Below are 22,722 nucleotides of genomic sequence, written 5' to 3'. Positions count from 1 at the left end.
TATGAAGTACAGAACTGGTATAGACTGGTTTAGATAGGTTGAGTAGGTTAGATCCTTGGTTGAAGTTCAGGTTCAGATTTGAAGTACCGTTGTTGATGTTGGAGGTTGAGGATGAAACGGTTGATGTGATGAACTTGACGAAGGTAAATGAAGATAGATATGTGTCAACTAGAGATCCACTAGAGCCCAGCACTTGGAGATCCACCAAGGCCAAACGTTGAATCCACAGCCCACCTGAGTCCACAGGATATAGTCCTTCAAGAGTAGATTTCTTTTGTTAAAATTCTGGTGTCCTCTAGAGAGCCCATGGTTTGTATTATATAGCCGAAAGATGGAGGCTGAATGCCTCTTGGTTACATGCAAATGCAATTACATTTAATTGACTTTTGGACTTCCAACACCTAGAAACTAAAACCAATAAAATATTAAAGACATAACACATGAATCTAGGAATATGAAAAGACTAATAAGTAACAACTCCTAATAACTATAGCCTAGGAACATGAAAAGTAACATAAATGCTTCCAAGGAATACAAAAAAACTCAGTGCTAAAAACTAAAAATAAGTAATACTATTCTAGTGCCTTCCAAGCAAGGCTAATAATAAACCAAAAAAGAACCATTTGACTGCAGGCTTAGGGAAGCCTGGCAAGACCATCCGCAGGGTCTGGGCTTGGCTGGGGCTGAACCACAGGGTCAGCCAGGGGGTTGGTAGGTCTTGGGCTTGGGCCTGAGATGGTACCTGTTGGAGCAACTTGGGCTGGGGCTGGTAGGGACAACCGAAATCCCTACATCAAACTCTCCCCTTCACAGTACAATATTCAGCACTCCCCCTCCAGCTGGAGCATATATATCCTAGGCTCCAGCTTGGAACAACAAAGATAGATATAACCAGCAGAACCAAACTTGATAGATATATCAGTTTTAGAAGCCCGTGACCAGCAACAACCTTCCAGTTGCAATACAATCATTAGCACATCAGCCATCAGCACAGCTGTAGAAAAAAATATTTGTGTCGAATAAATCCAGCCAGCAACAAACAAAATAAGCGGCAAAGAATAGCAGCCGCAAGCCAAAAATATCATAGCAGCAACAACAACAACTTCATAAGCTCTTCCCAAGGAAGGCAAGTAGTAATCTTCTCAAAGAAGACAAATGAAAGTGCAGCATAGGCAAGGTTCAAGGTCTCAGTTTCAAGCCTGGTTTCGATCAAGCTTCGAAACCGAAATATTTCGCGAAACCGTGAGATTTCAATCGGTTGCTATTTTTGATTGATGGTTTTGAGGGTCAAATGACCGAATTAGTACCCAAAACTTCTAGGAAACCCTGTTTTAGGCCCTTCAAACATAGTAGAACCCTTAGATTGTAAACCAACACATACAAAATGGTAGTTTGGATTTTGGACCCTAAGTTGAAAGTGTACGTGGTACACTGTCCGATGTTGTATACACAGAATTTAGTACTAGAACACAAATAATTCAATTAAAACAACTAAAATATGCTTTAGGAATGAATAAACATAAAATTAGAAACCATTTCATAATTATCAAATGTTATTCACGGTTCACTACAAAGATATGGAAGTGATTTGGCCAAAAATCACAAAAACTGAGGTTGTCTAGGAAGGTTCCCTCTTTGGAGTCGAAACTAGCGAAATGATACCAAAATTCAAACCATGATCAAAATTTCACTGAAACTGCGAAACTTTGATCGAAACCATGCCTTTTAAACAAGGGGTTTAACCGAAACATGGTCGAAATTTCGCTGAAATTGCAAAAGTTCAATCAAAACATTGCAATTCTTCAGTATCGCAGGTTGTTTTGTTTCAACAACCTACGAAACTGAAATGTGTCAGTTCGTTTCACGAAATATCGTCGAAACATTATATAATGAGCATAGGTCACTGCAAACCATTGGTAAAAGTGCAGCATAGATTGATGTGGACCACTGATAACAACATAAGGTAGTTGTGAGTTGTGACTTGCGAACCACAAGTAACAGCAAAAGATTGCTGGGAACCACATCACACAACATAAGGTTGTTGGGAACCACATCACACAGCAGGTTGCTGGGAATCACATATAAGAATCTCGTTGCTGAAAACCAGAAGTAACCATATTCATAAGAAAACATGTTGTTGATGACTAGAGGCTAGAGCAGATGACATGAACAGATAATAATAATCAAATATCAGATGATAACTCCAATCTTCCCCTCACGTGTAGCACTACACATGAACAAGTAATACAGGGTAGAACACCAAGGGTAACCCATCATCATATAGCAGCAATAACCAGCATCATGAAATAACAATAAATCCCATAATCAAGGGCAGCCGCAATAGCAGCAACGGATCAGATCAAAATAGATAAATAACTCCAAGATACAAAAGGGCATAATAGTAAAAAATAATAACCCAAAACCCCGAGAGCTTGATGTCTCTCAAATTCTGGTCAAATGCTCTTTGCAGACAATAGCAATAATCTTCAAAATATTGAGTTGATCCAATGGCTGATTTGCACCATATATAGCATGCCCACCAAATTAGTAGGTTATCAAGGAACTGAAGAAAAACAAATCCAATCTGGCAGATATTTTGCCCAAGTGTAATGATCAGACAAAATTGGTGGTAATCCAGTGTCTGGATCTTCATATGAAAGCACAAGCATATAATAGTTGGTAACCAAGAGAAGAAATGTAATGGCAATCCTGTAAACAAAATTTTGTAATAACTAGAAGTTTCCAAGGTTTAAATTGGTAGGTAAAGAAGAGAGGATATAAAAGAGATTAGTATTTATTATTAAGGGACAGACTAGGAAAATAGATTGATTGTTGATGCTTGGGCCTTTCCCCCTTCTATTGTTTCGGCCCCTTGACTCTCCTTTTTTGTAAAGTCAGGGCCTTGTAAGTTGTTTTCTCCTCTCTCTTCTTGGTAATTAATTTCTTATCCATCCAAAAAAAACACAAAATAGGGATTAGTGCTGAATTAGAAATAAAGGGAGGGGTAGTTATGGAAATCACAAAGTAAGGGTTTAAAATAAACAACCAACGAAGGTTGTTTTCAAACTTACGACAAGAACAAGGGGGCAGAAGACCAGATTGATTTCAGATGTACCATCCCACCCAAATAGGGTCGGACAGACTTCGAGAATCCGAAGGTAAGTCCCTTACTCCCTAACCTATTGAGTCCAACACTCAATCAAGTGCATCAGCCACTTGAAGACTCACTGTAATCGACTGAAACAGTGCTTGGTGGAGAGATCATAACCCAGATTCGAGTTTCAGTCCGAGAAAACAGAATCGAAAAACAGTATGTACCACGAAGAAGAGAACTCCTTCGATGGAGTTCTGTTGGGGCTAAAAATTTGGGGCAGGGTTCTGAACTCCAGCCCCTCTTGATTCCAAGTGATGCAGCAGCCGGATCAGCAAACGGTAACTCAAAAAAAAAAAAGCCTCCTGAGATAGAATCAGGGATGGTTGCAAGGCTGGTCTGAAATCTGAGGAAATAGATCATAACAGAAGAGTCAAATGATGGAAGGAGTACGCATGTGAGAGAACATTAGCAGCAGCCGAATAATCAGATCGCAGACCATCAAACCTTCATCCGCAAGTTAGAGAAGCAATGTTCTGGAGCCTCCTCACATTGTCTTGAATAGGTTGGCTAGCAACCTCAGCCTGTTGAGTTATAGACATCACCTCCACGCTCCGGGAGACTCCAACAGCCACTCCTATGCTTGGACAGTATATGATTTTCTGCAGGTATGATCTTACAGACAAATGCATCAATCTTCATCGGTATATGAAACCCAATGTCTATATATTCTATCAACTAGGGTTTCACAAAGAAAAGGACAGCATAGGTGGCTGTACACCACAAACCAGAAAACCCTTGCAAGACTCTCAAAACAGATCTAAAGGAGAAAGCAGGTACTTGTTACAGCTCTAAGACCATGTAGCAAAACAGGATCTGAAACCAGTACCTGCGAGAGGAGAAAGGATAGAGATTATGGTAGAGAAGAAGGGGGAAATGAGGAAACCCTAGAGCCACGACAGGATTCAGAATCCTCCTATCATGGCCTAGGCCCACTAGTGATATTAAACTAAGGATCCTACTTAGAGTTAAAATACAATTAAAACCAAGGTAAATAAACAAGACTTAAAGACTTAACTAATAAAAATGACTAACTTAGACTTCTCCTACCCTCGAATTAACACTAACTCTCCCCCTCATGGTAGAATATTCAACAGTGCTCTCATAAGACCCATTCAGGTTTAGGTTTTCCAACACAGGTTTAATTTTAGTGAAACCCACAAAGTGCAAATGAAGTTGTTGATGACTTGGCTAAACAAGGGGTAGTTTGTCCAAGACTGTGTCATGGAAATGACATTCCCTTATAAGAGCGAAATGTTTGTGGTTATGATGTGTTGAGTGTTGGGCTGAGGGCTGATGTTGTTGTTGCTTAATGTAGAGCTGGATCATGAAAGACCTAGCCTCAGGCAGGACTTCTTGAACAAAGTTTAACGCTGATTTGGTCTTCAAAAAACTGGGCAACAATTGATGAACTTGTAGCAGATCATACAATGAAATCGATTGAAATAGAAACAAAGAAGAAGGTTAGGGTAGGATGACTATCCCACTCACACCCACTCAGAGGTACAGGCATCTCACCCTTCCCCACTGCATCTCACAGCATAGCATTGGTTTAAAAACCAAAACTTTCTTTTTTCTTCAATTTGTTGGCCACTGAAATCCAGCAGCTTTCCTTTATTTATAACCTTTAATCGATTACAGCAATTGAATCCTTCCTTGCATGGGAAGGATCCCCTTACAAGCTAGACATTATCCTAATTGGAAACTACTTACAAATCAAATCCAATCTATCTAGAGAACTGAAATAGAAAGAGTCTTAGGAATAAAAACTAGTAATTACATAAACAAATCTAATTAAAAAGGAAACAATTTTAAAGACGAAAGGTTATGTAGATCAAAATATGAAGAAAAAGAGGCCAAAACACTGTTCGCGTGAACAGTGTCACAGCCCCGTATTTGACTTGGTGAGAATACAACTAAAAGATCCTGTGGGGCCCAGGACCAGATGGTGTGAAGACTTTTTAGAAGGGTTAATTTTGTCCATGCATGGGGAATTAAGAGTTTAGTTTAGCTTCTATTTTTAGAATTATTCTCTTAGATATTTGTGGTTGTTTATTTAGCAACATTAGCTCTTTAGTTTCTAATTCTAGATTTAGAAAGTAGGCTTTGCTTTTATTTAGAAGTTTCTAATTTTAGTTTGCTTCCTTTTCTTTCAAGTTTCTAATTTTCTCTTACTTGTAAGGGAAGCATAGCTGCCCATAAATATGTAATGCCCTTAGAGCGCGCGCCCCCCCCCCCCACACCAACGATTATGATGAATAAGAATATGCCTTTTGTGCAAAGTTTTATTGTCCTATTATGTGGATGAAGGGCTGAGAGGCCTGGCTGGTGAGAACCAAAATCCCTCGGGCTGAGAGAGCCAAATCTCCTTATCCCCCTTTACCTTCTATTTTCTTATTTTCTTCTTCTCTCCTATCTTCTACTTCTTCTCTTATTCGACTCCCTACTGTTCCTGCTATTGTGTGAGTGCAATCAACTGCTGATGAAGGTGTTGGAAGACCAGAATTAATTCCCTAATCAAGCTCCAAGGATTGCTGCTGCTGATCATCACCAGAGAAGGATCGAGGCACCCCCCTGCAGTTCAGTTTTCTGTCCATCTTCTCCAGCAACTTCGAGCCATCCCTTCTCTGAAACCTGAGCCCTGTTTCAGCAGGGTTTTGGAGGACAATTTCAGACAAATAACAGGCCCACTCGATCCCAGTTGCAGACTTGCAGGCCCTCCTGTTGGCAGGATTGTTCTACAACACTAACCTTCTAATTTGAGGCCAACCTTCTATTTTCATCTCCAACTCAGATTCGACTCTACTGTAGGGTGGTTCTTAGAAAACCCCTTCTACATTAAAGGACTAGATAAGCAATACAATAAAAATCCTAAATTATAGGAAACCAACACATCGCTAAACAGCTGGGCCCCACCAAAAATCTCACACAATATGGATTCTTGGCAGCATCTTTCTTTAATACAGACTGGCATGGATCCTACAGAATCTTCTCAAAATTATCTCCAAATAAATCTGATTGACCTGGAATTAATCCCCCTTCAATCAGCAAGACCGATAGCTATATTCTTCCCCCCCCCCCCCCCAAAAAAAAAAAATAATGCTGGCTGATGGCTATCCTCTGGCAGAATATAGGCAGGGAAATTGGAATTAAATAATACCATAATATGGGCCAGGTATAGACCCAGTTTGAAACTCAATCGATGTACCAATTCTGCATCATTGCTGTAACACCACTTGTATGTTTTCTTTGATTACCAATAGATCGTTACTTAACACACACACACATACTTTAAAAAAAAAATCAAATGCATTGTAGTGATTCTTACCCCCTTTCTTTTCTCCCTTTAATATTTTGGTTATTTTTATAGTCAATGGTGTATAGTGTGTATGCACTATGATATATCATATCTCTTTAATTACCTTCTAAATGTTCCCTTCACCACACTATACCCCCTCCCCCGCGAAACAAAGATTCTTTTCAATCTCAATGCTTGTCTGTTGATAGTCCATGCCTAACCTATTGAATCAAGTAGAAGGCAATACACCTAGGAAGTGATAGCATACATAAACCATGTACACTTGACAAGGGCACTCAGCATTAACTGAAAAGATCAACTCAACCATAAGCTCCAAAGTTAGTTGGATGAACATAAACTAATTTCTTCATGAATGCTATACAAGAAACTCAAAAATTGTTACTTTAGAGAACAAGTATAAAAAAGACAGTCATAAGCTTGTTAATACAGTGCTAATCCCGAATCAATGAAATCCAGTAGGAGATCAGATTACAACAGGATCACATGTTTAAGGATAGAACACAAGTTTGAGAAAAAACCAGATAACTCGATAGAAGAAATTTTATGCATCTAAACAGGAACTGAAACTGATATGCAATTATGGAAGATTATATATATATATATATATATATATATATATATATATATATATATATATTATATGATCAGGAATCACCACCTAATCTGCAGGGCTGGAATCACTACCAATATCTCAACCTGAGAATCAACACCAAGGGTTCTTGGAATCCCACCAGGGTCCTACTGAATCACCACAACAAGGGCATTCTAAATCACCACAGAACCATAGGCAAAAGGCCAACTTCTATTCATCAAATTCGTGGGCAGGGCTGTAGCCCCTTACAAACTTATACATAAGACTCAAACTAAGCCTACTATTCCTCTAGCCAATAGCTTACCTTGGAGGTGGTCTTACCTGACTAGGATAGTAAAGGGCGTACCTAGTGTACGAGGCTCCCACCACTGCGGGGTCTGGGGAGGGTCATAATGTACGCAGCCTTACCCCTGCTTACGCAGAGAGGCTGTTTCCAGACTCAAACCCGTGACCACTTTGTCAGAATGGAGCAACCTTACTGTTGCACCAAGGCCCGCCCTCTACCTGACTAGGATAGTATAAAATAATAATTTTTTTTAAAAAAAAAACCTTGAAAAAGGCTGGACTTATAGAGATCCTAATCCAACCAGCTACTAACACTTGATAACATTTAAATCTAACTAGATTAACTAAAAAAGTAAATCTTGTATGCCTACCTCCTACCCATATTTGTAGGCCTATTACAACAAAAAAACCTATTGGACCAAAGGTCCCACTCCTGTGTTTTATCTGCATCACTACTGTTCAATACAAGAGAAAAGTTGAAGCACTTTTTGTGAGAGGTTTGAATTCTCAGGTTTTCTAGTTAAAAAAGGAAAACAGATCTAGCTAACGTTCCTTAGCTAACCAGTGTATGACACTTTAATCTGGAAGGTTTGCTTCTCAATCTGAGAAAGGTACCTGTCCTCTTATCATCTCATTTGCTTAAAAAGGCATGATGATAGACCCTGTCTAGATGGTAGACACATGGCTAACGGAAAAAGGATTCAATAGAGTCTCACAGAGAAAACTTTCACATCAGAATTGCTGTACAGTCTCATCCAATGGAACTCTCTATCATCTGAGAAGGCCTCTATTTCCACCCAAGTTTTCTTTTCTTTTCACCGGTTGGGGGGGTATCAGCAATGGAACATAAATCTATAAGAGAATCATACAGGTAGGGATGAAACTCATATTCCATAAACTGTTTCCAAACAAGTCCTATCTCTTCTGAAAAGTATTGCATCATTTCCCTTTTTCTTTTTTTTTTTTCTTTTGAAAAAATATATTGCCATCATTTATTAGAGTCCAGGATTCCAGATTCACTGACCCAGCCTATTTCTTTTTTACTTCACCACTGCCAATTATTTCCAGCAGCTTCGCAATTGATTTTAACTATCACTTGTCAAGTCCTCTTCGAAGGGTCATGTTCGCAGTCCTCAATTTGTAGAATGCAGAAATCTCCCTTTTGATATTATTATAAATGTTTCAAGAAGCAGCAAGATGTATTCTCATCGCCTCTTAAAAAGAAATGCAAAATAACTCCTCAACATGCAGCACTAGTGAATCACATTCTCACTGACTGTCATCAAAACTTTCATCCTAACCAACAAACACTCTAGTAGAGGTACGATAAAACAGGGAAGTCTAATGCAATATGACTTCACTGTAGGAAGATAATCGCCTATAGGAAATTGCAGAAAAAACTGAACTCATTTGATTACCGAAGTCGGTTAACGTTCAAAGGGGGGAGGAATCTAGCGACAGACAGAGGATTCCTCACAATTCAGATTTTTTTTTTCAATCATGTCATCTCCCTTAACTTATTAAACGAAGAATTTCAAAAGCCTGTGACTTTTTTATTTAGTCAGAATGAATTCCAACAATGAGGCAACCAAAAGTGAAAAAAAAATACCAAAATTCTTCAATTTTATCATCAAAACAAATTGTCAAACTTACCTCATAATAAGAATAAAAAACCTACCTTTCCATAAAATGAATCCAACGAAGTATGGAGATATAAACATAGACCGAAGAACCAGATCTCACGTAAAGGTAAATAAAATTCAATTATAGCCACAAAGTACCTTTTTTTCCAGGGATATCCTCGATGTGCACTTAGGGTTTAAGCAGCAGAGAAAAGTTCCTTTCTGATCAATTATACTCAATCAACAATGAATCCAATTCCCTTCGAAAAAAGAAAGAAGAAAAGAGATAGGTAAACTCTATAAAATTAGTCTCAATGTCTCTTATAGTTGAAAAGGTTTAGCTGCAACAAATAACCTGCTCTGCAATTGCAATCACCTATTCCGCAACCCAACAGAAGCTGATATCTTAATATCTTATATCTCTTTGTAGCCGCTCTTCATCTCCGCGTTCGGAAGATAAAAAAATTGAAAAATAAATAATACAAAGGACGATACGGAAGCGAGAAGAGGGGGAAAATAGAATAAAATAAAATAAAAAATTGCAGTTGGCCCAGCTAAGCAGGTTGAGGCCTTGTGACTTGGGTAGGTGGACGAAGCAGTCTATTGTCACTACATTTCTCGTGATTTTTATCATGGAATCCTATCACTTGCTTAAACCTTCATTTACCCTAACGTTTTCAAGATTTTAGGGAAAAGGTTTTCGAGGCTGGTAAAATTTTCCAAACTCTTACGTCGAATCAAACGGAGCCTTAGGAAAAATAATATTCTTTGGAGAAAGTGTACACATTACGCACCTACGCCCATGCATAGAGAGGGCAAAATGACCGCCCCACCCCATGAAAGGTGAAATGCTACCCTCCATGATTCTTCCGTGTGTGTTCCCATTGGCTTCGACACAAACAGAGCCACACTCCCCTATAAGGAAGGGGATCGTTGTCAGGCTATATGGCATCTTCACTAATAAGGAATCCAATGAGAGTGCATGTGGAAGCGCATCCAACAAGAGTGAGATTTTTCATTTTATGAGGATCGGGGCATGGTCATTTTGTCTTTCGTATGTTTGGCACAGACTTCAAGTAGCTTGGCAACCTTTTATTCTTATTTATTAATAGGTCAAATGTTCTCTATACTAGGAGCTTAGGCTTAACACAGACACATGGAGTGGGCAAAATGACCACCCTACCCCCCTAATGTCAGGCCCATGTGTCTAGGCACAGGCTGCGTTGAGGCACAAAGAACATCACCCCTTATTAATATCTGGATCTCAAAATTAATCAATCTCTTAATTGTTTATATTGTTTTCCAATTTAACAACTGATAAATGAACTACATGAATCATGTAGGGAGTTGATTTTCGTCAAATTAATCACTGCATACATAGTGTATGAATTGTATGAATTGTATTAGCCTGATGTTAAATTCAGTCCGCTTTCTATCCCAAAAAAAAAAAAGAAATCAGTCCTCTTCTCACCTTGTATTTCTAAAACTAAAACTATTTATTGTAGGTTTTTCAACCACTTATTAAAACTTTGTATCACAAATTTGGTAGAACATATCTGATTTGAATGGAAAAGAAAATGCCACCTGATTGTGCAGTGCATGCCGTCCCTTCAACCTAACACAAGGGCAAGTAAAATGACCGTTGCACCTCCTGGAACCTTGGAAATGACCACAGGTGCGACGATCATTTCATGCACCCCTATGTCGGGGTGCAGGGGCGATGTGTCTGGCACGATCGGGTGGCATTCTTTCTCCCTTTTTTGCCGAATAAGTAGATTGTTACGAGGTAAACCATAAACATTCGTCAAATTTGAACGTTAATTAAAACGTCACATTACATTAATTTAGGCCTAAGATTAAATTGTATCTAAGTGGGCTATTCAAGTAATATTTACCTCAATTGAGCACATGTCAAGTGGATTATGATGTTCAGTTCACTTGCTTAAATAAATTAAGGAAGAGGGTTCTCTGAGCAAGTAACATAGACGAACACACTAATGAAATGCTGCAAAATGATATTGTATATTGAAGGGCAGCAATGCCAATTCATGTGAGAACTCTCTCTCTCTCTCTTCTTTTTTCATTGTACTTAAAACGCCTTTTTCAGTAATTAATTACCATATATAACACTTCTTGTAGTGTTAGTCATGTTTTATTAATAGTTGTGATTTCAAATGGAAATAAATTACGACAAAGTGTGGCCTCTGGTTTCATAATAAAATTGAACCAATTGATATCACAAATAGAGGAACGCGTTAATGAGATGCATTAAAATGATATCGAACATTGAAAGACAACGATGCCAAGAGAGAGAGAGAGAGAGAGAGAGAGAGAAAGAGTAAGAGAGTCTATACCATACCCAACGGCTCAAAGAACCTTTTTCCCATAAACAATTTCTCTCTCGCTCTTCTTTGTTTTTTTATACTTGAGACGTCAAATATTCAGTACGTAGTTACCATACATATATAACACTTCTTGTTGTATTTAAGTCATATTTTATTAATAGTTGCGCTTTCAAATGGAATTAAATAACAACAAAGTGTGGCCTATGATTTTATAATAAAATCAAACCAATTGTTTTTCAATACTATAATATTTCTGTATGTTAAAAACAAATATTTAAAACACAAATGAAAATTTTGGCATATTCAGTAGTAAAAGATAAAATAATGAAAGAGTCGATAACAAATTGTCATGTAATGGTGAAAAATCTTTTATGTGTCTTATGCATGGTTTTGTTGGTCGTACATTTTACATGCGTCCATCCAATCAATTTAATGAGATTAAATTAAATAATTGTAATGTTATTGTATGGTTGTTATAATTAATCTTTAAATGTACAACTACACTTTTTCTTTTTCTTTTTTGGTAAAAAAATGTACAACTACATAATAGTATCATTATTTGTTATCATTTATGGATAGACTTGGGTACTCTGTTATAGAGTTGTATTGTATATTTCCTCAATGGGGTTGATTTGAAAATATAAATACATACACTTTAATATGTTGAACACTAATCCATTGAAATTTTTGAATGATTCACCACCAGTTGTGTTTAACAAAGAATTTTCAATAGTTTCTTTTCTTTGTACGTATCGGAGAGGTACTTATTATTGCGTTAGTATATTGTGCGTTTGTGGTGTCTCAATGGTTGATGTCTAACTATACATCGGTCGCTCAGTGTATAAGATATGAATGTAAAAAAGGATGTCACTCAGGTTTACATTGCCCGTTTAGGGAGAACATCCAAGTAAGAGAGTTCATGGATTGTGACTAGTTGAAATACGATGCCTAGTAATTGTTTTGTAAATTGTTAGCAAAAAAATATTTAATTTTATTATAATATTAAATAAATATTAAAAAACGTTTCAAATGTTTTTGGGTCCAGTCACTGGTCTAGTCACCCTCGTAATGATAAACAATGGATTAGATTTTATGGTAGTACGTAATTTTATTTCATGATTGCAAGGTCCATTGTGGATGTTGGTTGTGTGAGATAGAAAGTGTAATAAAAATTTTTACCATAAAAGATTTTCAAATTATAACTTTTATAGTGTCATCTTTTAGGATTATACCACTTAGCTACGTCAGATTGTAATCTTCATACTTGTTTTTTTATATGTTAGAGAAATTGTGGGTGAAACCCTAATTGCACAACATAAAAATTAGAGGAAACAACTAAATAGAGAAAAAGATAGTCTTATTTTCTTCAAGATTGGGATTCAACTATTGAAGATGATGCGTTTGACGGAGATCACACTTCGAGTGTTGCGTTCCTTAGAAGGAATATGTCATCTGTGTTATAGGTAACCACGAATCCCTGTTGTTTAAATTTAATGGATGTGTTTATTGAGATCCTTGGCTATAAAATTTTAGATAGATATTGGATCGAATTGCTTCCGTCGCTACCTTTAGGTTTTAGTGCACGATATCATATCAAGCATCAATCACCTTCAAAATCAATACAATACTGATACGTATCGACATGGTTAGACCCGTATCAGACAAGTTTGCCCCTGATTTTCCTAAAAACATCAGGTTTTTTTTACTATTTTACTTTTGGTCTTTATTGTATCACCAATACAATATCGACAATCGGCACGATATCGAAATCGATGGCTAGCAATACCAAGACAAATCACCTGATATGAGTGATCCGATACTAATACCTCAAACCATGGTCGTGTGCGATTGAGACGAGTAAGGTAGGTATGTGCATTTTTTTCATTTGATAAAATGATATCAATTTGAATATGTAGAAATACAAAACTCAACTACACATATAAAAACAACTCTTTGCATAACAAAAAAAAAACAACAACTCAGCCTTATCCCAACCAAATGGGGCTGGTTACATGGATCTTCGCCCTCCAACCAGCTCTATTCGAGGTCACTTCTCTTAGGGTCATTTTAGGTTTGTCCTTAATCCAAACGCCTCCGTCAAACATGACCATGCTATCTCAAACAAATTTCTTATAGTATATTATATATTGGAGCTACTCCCAAATCAACTCTAATATGATCATTTCTTATTTTGATCGACATTTTTTACGACCATTGGATCTATTAAGAAAGAACGCCCAAAAGTGGTGATTTGCAGAAGAAAACGAAAAAATGAAAGAGAAGAAGCAACACACAACACAGGGAATTTACGTGGTTCACCCCAAGATGGGAAGCTACATCCAATGCCGAGCAACGTAATGAATTTTACTATCTTTGAAATGTTACAAACCCTCAACATATGGCTTTCCAAATAAAAGAATAATATATAGAGAAGCCCTAATCTAGAAAGTACAGAAATGCCCCTATAACCCAAAAATGACCAATTGGTCAAGGTCGGACCAGAACTGAACATATGTCGAAATACATATCATTTCGAAGATCTCACAAGTTCTACACTACTCACTGTCTTAGGCAATGATGTACGCACTTTTTAGGCTATCCAAATTCGTTTCGAGGCCAAAACGGCCTTCTGAAGATACTCTGAACCACCTTCTAGACCGAAATCAGGTTTTACCAATAACAGGATCCACTATATTATCGTTGATTAGACTTTTAATACAATTAAGTAATGACCAAGTGATCGAAGGATTGGATGCCCAGTTCAATAATGAACCATTGAACCGAAAATGGTCCATAGGGTTGGATCTAAGTTAAACCGTTACAACCAAGTAATCAACCATATGGCTACTAATTTCAAGGCAAATATCATCTAAAACATTAAATTTTCAGGTTTTAAAAAAATCTAAACTTTTTTTTTAATGTTTGGATTAACTAAAATGGATGTTTAATTCCAAACGTTTACCGAAAAAAAAAAATTTAATTCCAAACAAACATCCTAGTAATTCTTTTATTAGTATTATTATTATTTTTTTCACTTCACTTTATATCCAACCAAATGGAACTAGCTAAATTGATGGCGTTCCCTCGATCCAAGCTACACATGGATGTGTTTTTGTTTTTTTTTTGGGTTGAAAGCTACACATGGATGTTGATGTTGGGTTGGCGATGGACAATAAGCACTATACACAAGGCAAAAAGAAATGTTTTAAAATTAAGTAACCAAGCCACTAGTCTTTTGTTTGGATATGTATTTTGTTTTCTCCGCCACTCTCCACTTTTAATTAAGGGATAAGTACGCGTACCTCCTTATAATGCATTCAATTTTCCTCGTACCCCCTAAGCTTCTGATAAGTCTACGTACCAATCTTCAATATTCCACGTACCATCCCTGTTTTATCCCCCTAATGCCATTTAAGTCCACACCAGATATTAAATGCTATAAAATGACAAAACTACCATTTTTTCTATTATTTCTAAAATTTGAAAAGACCTAATTGCCTTGACCTATTTGCTAAAATTTAAAAAGACCAAAATGCCCTTATCTTCCCCAAATCATCATTTTCTTTTACACCACCACTACCACCACCGCACACCATTAACACCATCACCATCCCATCGTGAAACCCACCTTACTGTCTCTCATCCCAGCATGTGAAGTACATGCAAAAATTCACAAAGTAACCAAAGTTTACAAAGAGTCAATGACCAACAAGACCGCTCATTGATGGGAGAATCATATCAAAACGCAACATTTCATGACAAATGGATGACAACAAATACAAGAGAAGCAAACACCGAATGAACCACATGATTTTTTTCTCTCGAAAAAAAAAGGAAGAGACCATTACCGTTGAGAAAACTCTAAACGAGTGTCGCCGTCCTTATTTACCGTCAAAATACTTTCGAATAAAAAATCGTAAATTTCCTCGGAACTCCTAAAACCACAGAATTATAGCCCATTAAATCTAAGAAAACTTATTATCGAAACTAAAATCAGCAAAAAAAGGAAACCAGTACCTGATTAACACAGGAGGATAACGATCGGCTACGAAGATCGATAGATTTATCAATCGCCCTTCGCAGGTCGGTGGCTGAAACAAAAGGGAAAAAAAAAAAAACATTTTTTTTGTTCTTCCAAAAAAAAAAAAAGGAACGCCAGAACCCAGAAAGAGCTATAAAGAGAGGTCTCGCTTGCTCTCTCCGTGAATGTATTCTCCCTCGTCACCCCTCTCTATCTCTCTCTGGTTTTTGTTCTTAAAAGAGAGATGAAACGAAAGCCATTTGAAGAAACTAAACGGACGGAAAAGAAAGATTTTGAGAGATGCGTTGCACTTGGAAAAGAAAGAGAAAAAAAGGAAAATGGGGTGGAGAGATTTGAGGGGTTCCGGAACTTAGTTGTTTGGGGGGGAAGAACGAGAAGAATGAAGGGGTTGGGTTGGTGATGGTGTTAATGGTGGGTGGTGGTAATGGGTGGTGGTGGTGGTGGTGGTGGTGGCGGTGGTGGGTGGTGGTGGTGGCGTGGCGGCGGTGGTGGTGGTGGTGTGTATGCAAAAGAAGATGATGATTTGGGAAAGATGAGGGCATTTTGGTCTTTTCAAATTTTAGTAAATAGGTCAGGGCAATTAGGTCTTTTCAAATTTTAGAAAAGATAGAAGGGTAGTTTGGTCATTTTATAGCATTTAATACCTGGTGTGGACTTAAATGGCATTAGGGGGATAAAGCAGGGTGGTACGTGGAATATTGAGGGGTGGTACGTGGACTTATCAGAAGCTTAGGGGGGTATGAGGAATATTGGGTGCATTACAGGGGGGTACTCGTACTTATCCCTTTAATTAAAGAGGTATTGATATTCCACCATAAACTTAGATAAAAGATCATTTGGTACATAGCGGCTTAGCCATCAAGAGAATCTTTGCACAGGCGTATCATGCCATGTTGATGAATGATATGGTTACATGTCAAATTTCATACTCAAATTCAATAATTTACCTATATATTTCATTTAATGTCTTACATTTTCATATATGTCCATGCACTTACTTTAGTCAAAGATTCAAAACACGTGGATTGGAATCGGTTAAAAGAAATTACGGAATTGGTCCTCATGTCTGAAAAACTTAGTGACCTAGGGTTTTGGACCAAGAATTGGTTGTGTTGAATCAGAAGGAATCAAGATCGTCTATGGCTGATTTTGATTCATATGGTCTGATTCGATCTATCTAATTCTGATTATATGGTTACTGCAATCTCATGCACCCTCTTAGTAGTCTCAAATTTTGTTTGACTATTTGATTTGCCTTTAATGCTCTCTATGGCATAGTTTATATTTTATTTATAACATATTTATGGATAATCAATTGTGATAATAGGTTATGGGCTATAAATAATAATCGTTTGGTTACTACTAGACATAATAGATTATATAATGAAAAATAGGTTTGGTATTCTCAAGTCAAGATATATTATGTATTATGGTGGGAGCGGGGTGGGGGTTGGAGAGAGAGGGATGTAAAAATAGGCTTTGTTCTAATTTTTGTTAATTTTACCAATTTATTCTCACTTAAATAGAAATTCTGCTCATGTTCATTAATGATACCCGCATAACCAAACTCTAACAGTTTATTATGACAATTCATAAACAACTTTTAAGCTGTTTATGAATTTCTGCTTATATTGATTTATTTTAATGAGAAATAGGGGTCATAAATCATACCAAACACATCTATTTATGTTTATGTGTCTGATAAACATAAATTTAAACTATACCAAAGAGTATAAATTTGACATGTGAGAAGTGGACAGTAGGTCAACCTATCCACAAGGTTTCAGCCCCGTGACTTATATGGATTAAAAATTTATAGTATTGATCAATGGAGAGTCTCGTAGAGGTTATATTGAATGATAATCGTATGACTGCAATTGAAGAAATGATTGGTATTACAATGTAAAATAGTTCGTCAGAAGAGTTTTTTGAGGTGGTTCATGTAGGAAGGTCTTTCATAATGGAAGAATTATTTTTCACCATAAGTGAAAGGAATTTCGATTCATTAATCTAAACCCAAAATATCCTATCTATCAAACAAAAATAAAAAGTTGAAATTGCTCAAATCCACGAGAAAGGCTGAAATTGCTCAGATCCACGATAAAAAGTTGACTCCTCCATTGTACAATGCCTTTTACCCCCAACCTCTGAAATAATCAATGCCTCTTCCCTTGCCTCCATTCCTGACCTGGCTGAAATAAAAAAGGCTGTCTTTTCTACTGGAGCATTCAAAGCCCCGGGACCATATGGCTTTCAGGCTTACTTTTTCCACCATTTTTGGGAGTTTATTCGGGAGGACATTTCTATGTGTGTTCATCAGTTCTTTTCTACTACCTCTATTCCTCTTGGGTGCAACCATACTTTCTTTTGCATGATTCCTAAATCTGACCAGGCCTCAATTGTTGCTGATTTTAGGCCAATAAGCTTTTGCAATGTCACGTATAAAATTCTAGCCAAAATCATTGCGTTGCGCCTGAAACCCCTTCTCTCCTCTTTTATTTCCCCCTTCCAAGTTGCCTTTTTTCCTGGGCGCCAAATCTCTGATAACATTCTTATTGCTTAGGAAATTTTCACATTTTTAAGAAAAACTAAAGGTAGGTCTGGTTATGCAGCTATTAAGTTGGATATGTCGAAAGCCTATGATAGGGTTGAATGGCAAATGGTAAGTAATCTTCTCACCTTCTTGGGCTTTGATGCACACTAGATTTCACTTATGACCACTCTTATATCGACTGTTTCTTTCTCTTTTAAAATTGTTGGTAACTCTGTTGGGTATCTTAAGCCTTCTAGAGGGCTTCGGCAGGGATGTCCTTTAAGTCCCTACCTTTTCCTCCTCACTATGGAGGTTCTCTCTAGATTATTGGGTGCCTGAGACATTGGTTTTTTTAAGGAATCAGGTAGTCAGGTCTGCACTTGAAATCTCTCACTTACTATTTGCTGATGACTCCTTTATTTTCTTTAGAGCAACAACTGGTGATTTTCTTACAATCAAATCTGTTCTTGAACTCTTCTCTGATCTAACTGGTCAAGAGATTAACTTTAACAAGAGTGAAATTTATTTCAGTAAGAATGTCAACCATGCTCATTGTGCCAATTTGTGCTCCATCCTTCAGATGAAGGAAATGTCACCCTCTTCCCTTTACCTTGGGACCAAGCTGATACATTCTCGATCCAAGTGCAAAGATATTAACATGATTGTGGAAAGGGTTAGAGCTAAGCTGTCCTCCTGGAAAGTTAATTTCCTCTCATTTACAGGGAGGAGAATCATTATCCAATCAGTTCTGGCTTCGACCCCTTCCTATCTCATGTCTAGCTTCCTCTTCCCACAAAAGATTTGCAAACAACTAGACTCCATTTACCTCCACTTTTGGAATAATGACCATCTTAGTCATAAAAAGGGCCACCTGATTGGTTGAGATACAATATGTAAACCCCTAAAGGATGGTGGTTTAGGAATCCGAAAATTTCCACTATTCAAAACCCGGCCCTTATTTTGAAGCTTGGGTGGAAATTACTCTCTCAACCCTCGAGTATTTGGGCTAAGGTTCTCAAAGCCAAGTATTTTCCTAGATCTTCTATTTTTGACCCAAAAACTCTATCAAAGAGAGGATCTTGAACTTGGAATAGTATAGTGAAGACCCTTCCCACACTCAAAAATATGGTTCAAAGGGTTATTGGGAATGGATCCTCAACTTCATGCTTGCACGACCCCTGGATTCCTTCTCTATCAGGTATTTACTCTCCCCAATTTGTACAACTATGTTTACACAAACTGCTGTCTTTGATTTTATGACAAATTTGCAATGGAATCGAACTAAGTTACTTTCAGTCTTCTCCCCTACTATTGTTCGTAACATTATGCGTATTCATATTTCTTTTGCTGAGGATGTATGGAGATGTTCACTATCAACGAATGGTCTGTTTTCCACCAAGAAGGCAGCTGCATACCTCAGCCAACCACCATCTTGCAACCAACTTTTCCCTAAATGGTGGAAGTTTTTTAGGCATCTTAATATCCACCCTCGTTTTAAATTTTTCTTTTGACGTGTCTTAAATGCAGGACTTTCTGTTAGAACCTCTATTTCCAAATGGATGCCAATCGACCCTACATGTGTTTTCTGTGGAACTAACGATGAATCCATCTGGCATCTTTTCATATCATGTGAATGGATTAAGAGTGTTTGGGTTTGTGGTCCTCTGGGATTGAGAACTAAGCATCTTTCAGCCCCATCTATCATGCATATGCGTGCCTCTGCTTTTAACAACTTTGCTCCTAATAAATAATCTTTTATTTGGATTTTGTCTATTTTTATTATTACTTGTTATTTCATTTGGGATGTAAGAAACAAAGGCAGTATGCGTGGCTTGTGAGCCAATCCTCTCCTTATCATTAACAATGTTCTTAAGTGGGCTGATGATATGAATATCAGACCCCCTACCAAGTCTTCTACCATAATGGAGCAATTGCAATGTAATATCGATCCTTTATGGTTGCATATGCCTACTAACCCTCTTTTGAAATCACATGGTTTATTGGTTGCAGGAATTTTTGAACTCGCTCTTAAGTTAGCCCAGTAAACCTTTAAGCTTTTGCTTCATGGCCACGATTTTCTATTAGTTACAGGTCATACTCTAACACAGGATTTGCGTGAAGTTGAACATCCAGGATTGCTATAGGGATGGGAAAGAGCAAAGGCTGAACGAATCTCTATACAGCATGTGTGGATATCCAACAAGGAGCCCTACAATCTCCTACGAAACCCTCACACACACCCAATCCCTTGAAATCTCGTTGAAAGTTTTTTGACCTTTGCTGAGGCAACTCGGAACTTCTCTAATCTTATCTTTCATTACTGTACAAACGGACAAACTCATATAGGTTTTTAGATGTAATATTTTCTTTAGGTAATATATCTTTTTATTCTCACAAAAAAAAAAAATGTTTAAAATTTATTTTATATTCAATATATAGTTTGATTTTTTGAAAAGATTTACTTAATCCTCAAATTATTTATGAACTTTCTAAAATACCTGAGAACCTTCTCTTCATGTGTCATCTTTGGCATACCATGATGAGAATCTTCTCATCATGTTTCCCACTTCCCACCCATTTACACCTTACCCTTGACTTCTTCCCTTTATTGTTAAACCACTAACACCTCAACTTATTTGGGAATTTAACGCTTGTACACAAAACCATCGTATAGAAAAAAAGGGCATTGGATTGCGCGTGTCACTGGCGGTGTTCAATATTATCTTATCACACTCTAATTGAGGATAAACTTGTTTAAAAATAAAATTCTAAGTAACATTAGGGATTAGGGGTTAGGGAAAAGATTAATGACTGGCTGTGTAGCACCTGTATCCACGTAGGGGCATCGGGAGTGTGCATGGGAGCATCAACATTATGGGATTTTTGAATTCTCAAGGGTAGGGTGATACTTACGTGCACTCCTGTGTTTGATGTAGGAGCCACATGATCAAGTAATGTCTTTTTTCCTTAAAGTTAAAAGATTTGTCCTGATGTGACCAAATCATACCAGTAGACCGACACCAATCCCAATACTATCTTATAAAACCATGAGTAAACACGCTATGCCCTTGACAATTTTAAATTTGATTAAACATGGGGTTAAAAAAGGGTCATGGGTTCGAGTTTGGAAAAAGCTTATCTACAAAAGCATGGGTAAGATTGTGTAATTTATGACCCTCCTCAAACCTTGCAATGGTGGGAACCTTGAGCACTGGATATGCTTTTTTTTAGGGTTTCAAAAAATTGAAAATTAGTGGAGCCCGATCTTGATTCTGGATGGTCCGAGTCTTCTGACCCGGTTGATCATTTTCCAAAAACTAGAATTAGAGCATATCTCACCCATCTGACCGATTCGGGATGGGCCGGGACAATCCGCCCGAATCCAGATTTGTAAACCCTGATTGGATACGACATAGCTGTTGTGGGGACGTGGAAGGATAACAGAGGATCAGGTAGAAGATAAATACTATATCGATGATTACAGAGTATCTTTAAACCCTCAAAAGCTTTCGTTTTCCATGAAATTCCAATCATGGCTTGACTCATTGACTTGTGATAAGCACTGGGGGAGTAGTCTCCTTCCTTTGTCCCCGGTGGTTGCACCGACCGCCATGTTTCCATGATTGAGAATTGATTCTGCATCTCTATGGCGGGGTTTACGCTCGCACGCTCTTAGATCCTATCACACAAAAAGATTTCAATCTAATGGTTATAAATCATTATTGTCTTTCATTCTGACATGTTAGGAGTTAGGACAAGTAGACAAGTAGACAACCCACCACATCAAAGATCATAACGCATGTACAGAGGTACTTCCGTACGGTAACTTCACTGTTCAGAACTCAGACTCCTTAAAGATGAAGATTGATGACGAGGAAGTTGACACGTGTCTGCGAGTGTTGGAAACGTTAGTTCTTGACTTCTGTATTTCAAGAAAAACTTACCTGGAGAAATTTATAATTAATTCAGGAAACATGTAATTTCCCTATAACGAAAGGAAGCACCTCTATGGCTCTATCGAGCTAATTTACAGTTGGATGAGTATCTAGGTGTACCAATCGGAATTTACATGATTAGGGAGATTCTAATCTTACGGTGGACATATAAAAAGCACCAATGGTTCTTTGTATCTCAGAAGTAAAATAGAATCCCTGTTCGTACTCTGTAAGTCTGTATTTCCTTTCTTCGTAAAGCATTGAATACGATAAACGAAAAGAAGGTATGAGAAAAGGAAAACCATGGCGTCTTGGCACTTGGGGCAGTTGAACGGTAACCAACCTCGTCTCACTTACAGAAGCGATAATAATGCGACGCTTCAAAATCGCTAACGCAGAAAACTAGAAACCATGTTTTGTTTTCAATCTTTTACAATGTACAAATGGATGGATTTGCTCTCAGTGTCTGTAATACCGTGTTTGAGCTGACTGAGGAAGGAACAAATCTCTTCAACTTAAACCTCAAGTAAGGAATCATCTTTAGAATCTCCGTTTTCTAGGGTTTTGTTCAACTTTCGAATTAATCCACTCGCTCTATTGGATTCTTTTTTGTTCAATTCTCTGCAATTCGGTTATGTTCTCTCCATGTTCAGAGAATCTCTCGCTAATTCATCGTCTGAGCTTGGTATTATAGGTGGTCAGCTCAGTTTCTTTTGTACAAATATTATGGTCTGGTAACTCAAGAATTCCCGCTTATGTGTATGAAGCTGTTGAGTTTTGTTTCTTTTTTATAGATCTCAAAGATCTGTTCAGGAAAGTGAATACTTAAGGTTCTCTTAGTTGTTTAGGGAATTGGCATCTTTGTCATCAAATTCTGTTCGAAACTGTTGCTTATTCT

General features: G+C 37.5%; 1 long non-coding RNA gene across 1 annotated transcript; it reads right to left on the bottom strand.

Annotated features, from left to right (window-relative positions):
* Positions 1-4,641: 4,641 nt before the first annotated feature.
* On the bottom strand, positions 4,642-14,657 carry LOC122671663. The gene is made up of 3 exons (XR_006334374.1): positions 14,648-14,657; positions 5,535-5,544; positions 4,642-4,727 (listed from the first exon to the last, which is right to left on the bottom strand). It is a non-coding gene; the product is annotated as an uncharacterized LOC122671663 (long non-coding RNA).
* Between the last annotated feature and the right edge of the window lie 8,065 nt (positions 14,658-22,722).

Source organism: Telopea speciosissima, chromosome 8, assembly GCF_018873765.1.
Source record: "Telopea speciosissima isolate NSW1024214 ecotype Mountain lineage chromosome 8, Tspe_v1, whole genome shotgun sequence".
In the NCBI taxonomy this organism is placed as follows: domain Eukaryota; kingdom Viridiplantae; phylum Streptophyta; class Magnoliopsida; order Proteales; family Proteaceae; genus Telopea; species Telopea speciosissima.
This window is presented reverse-complemented; position numbering and strand designations above follow the sequence as displayed.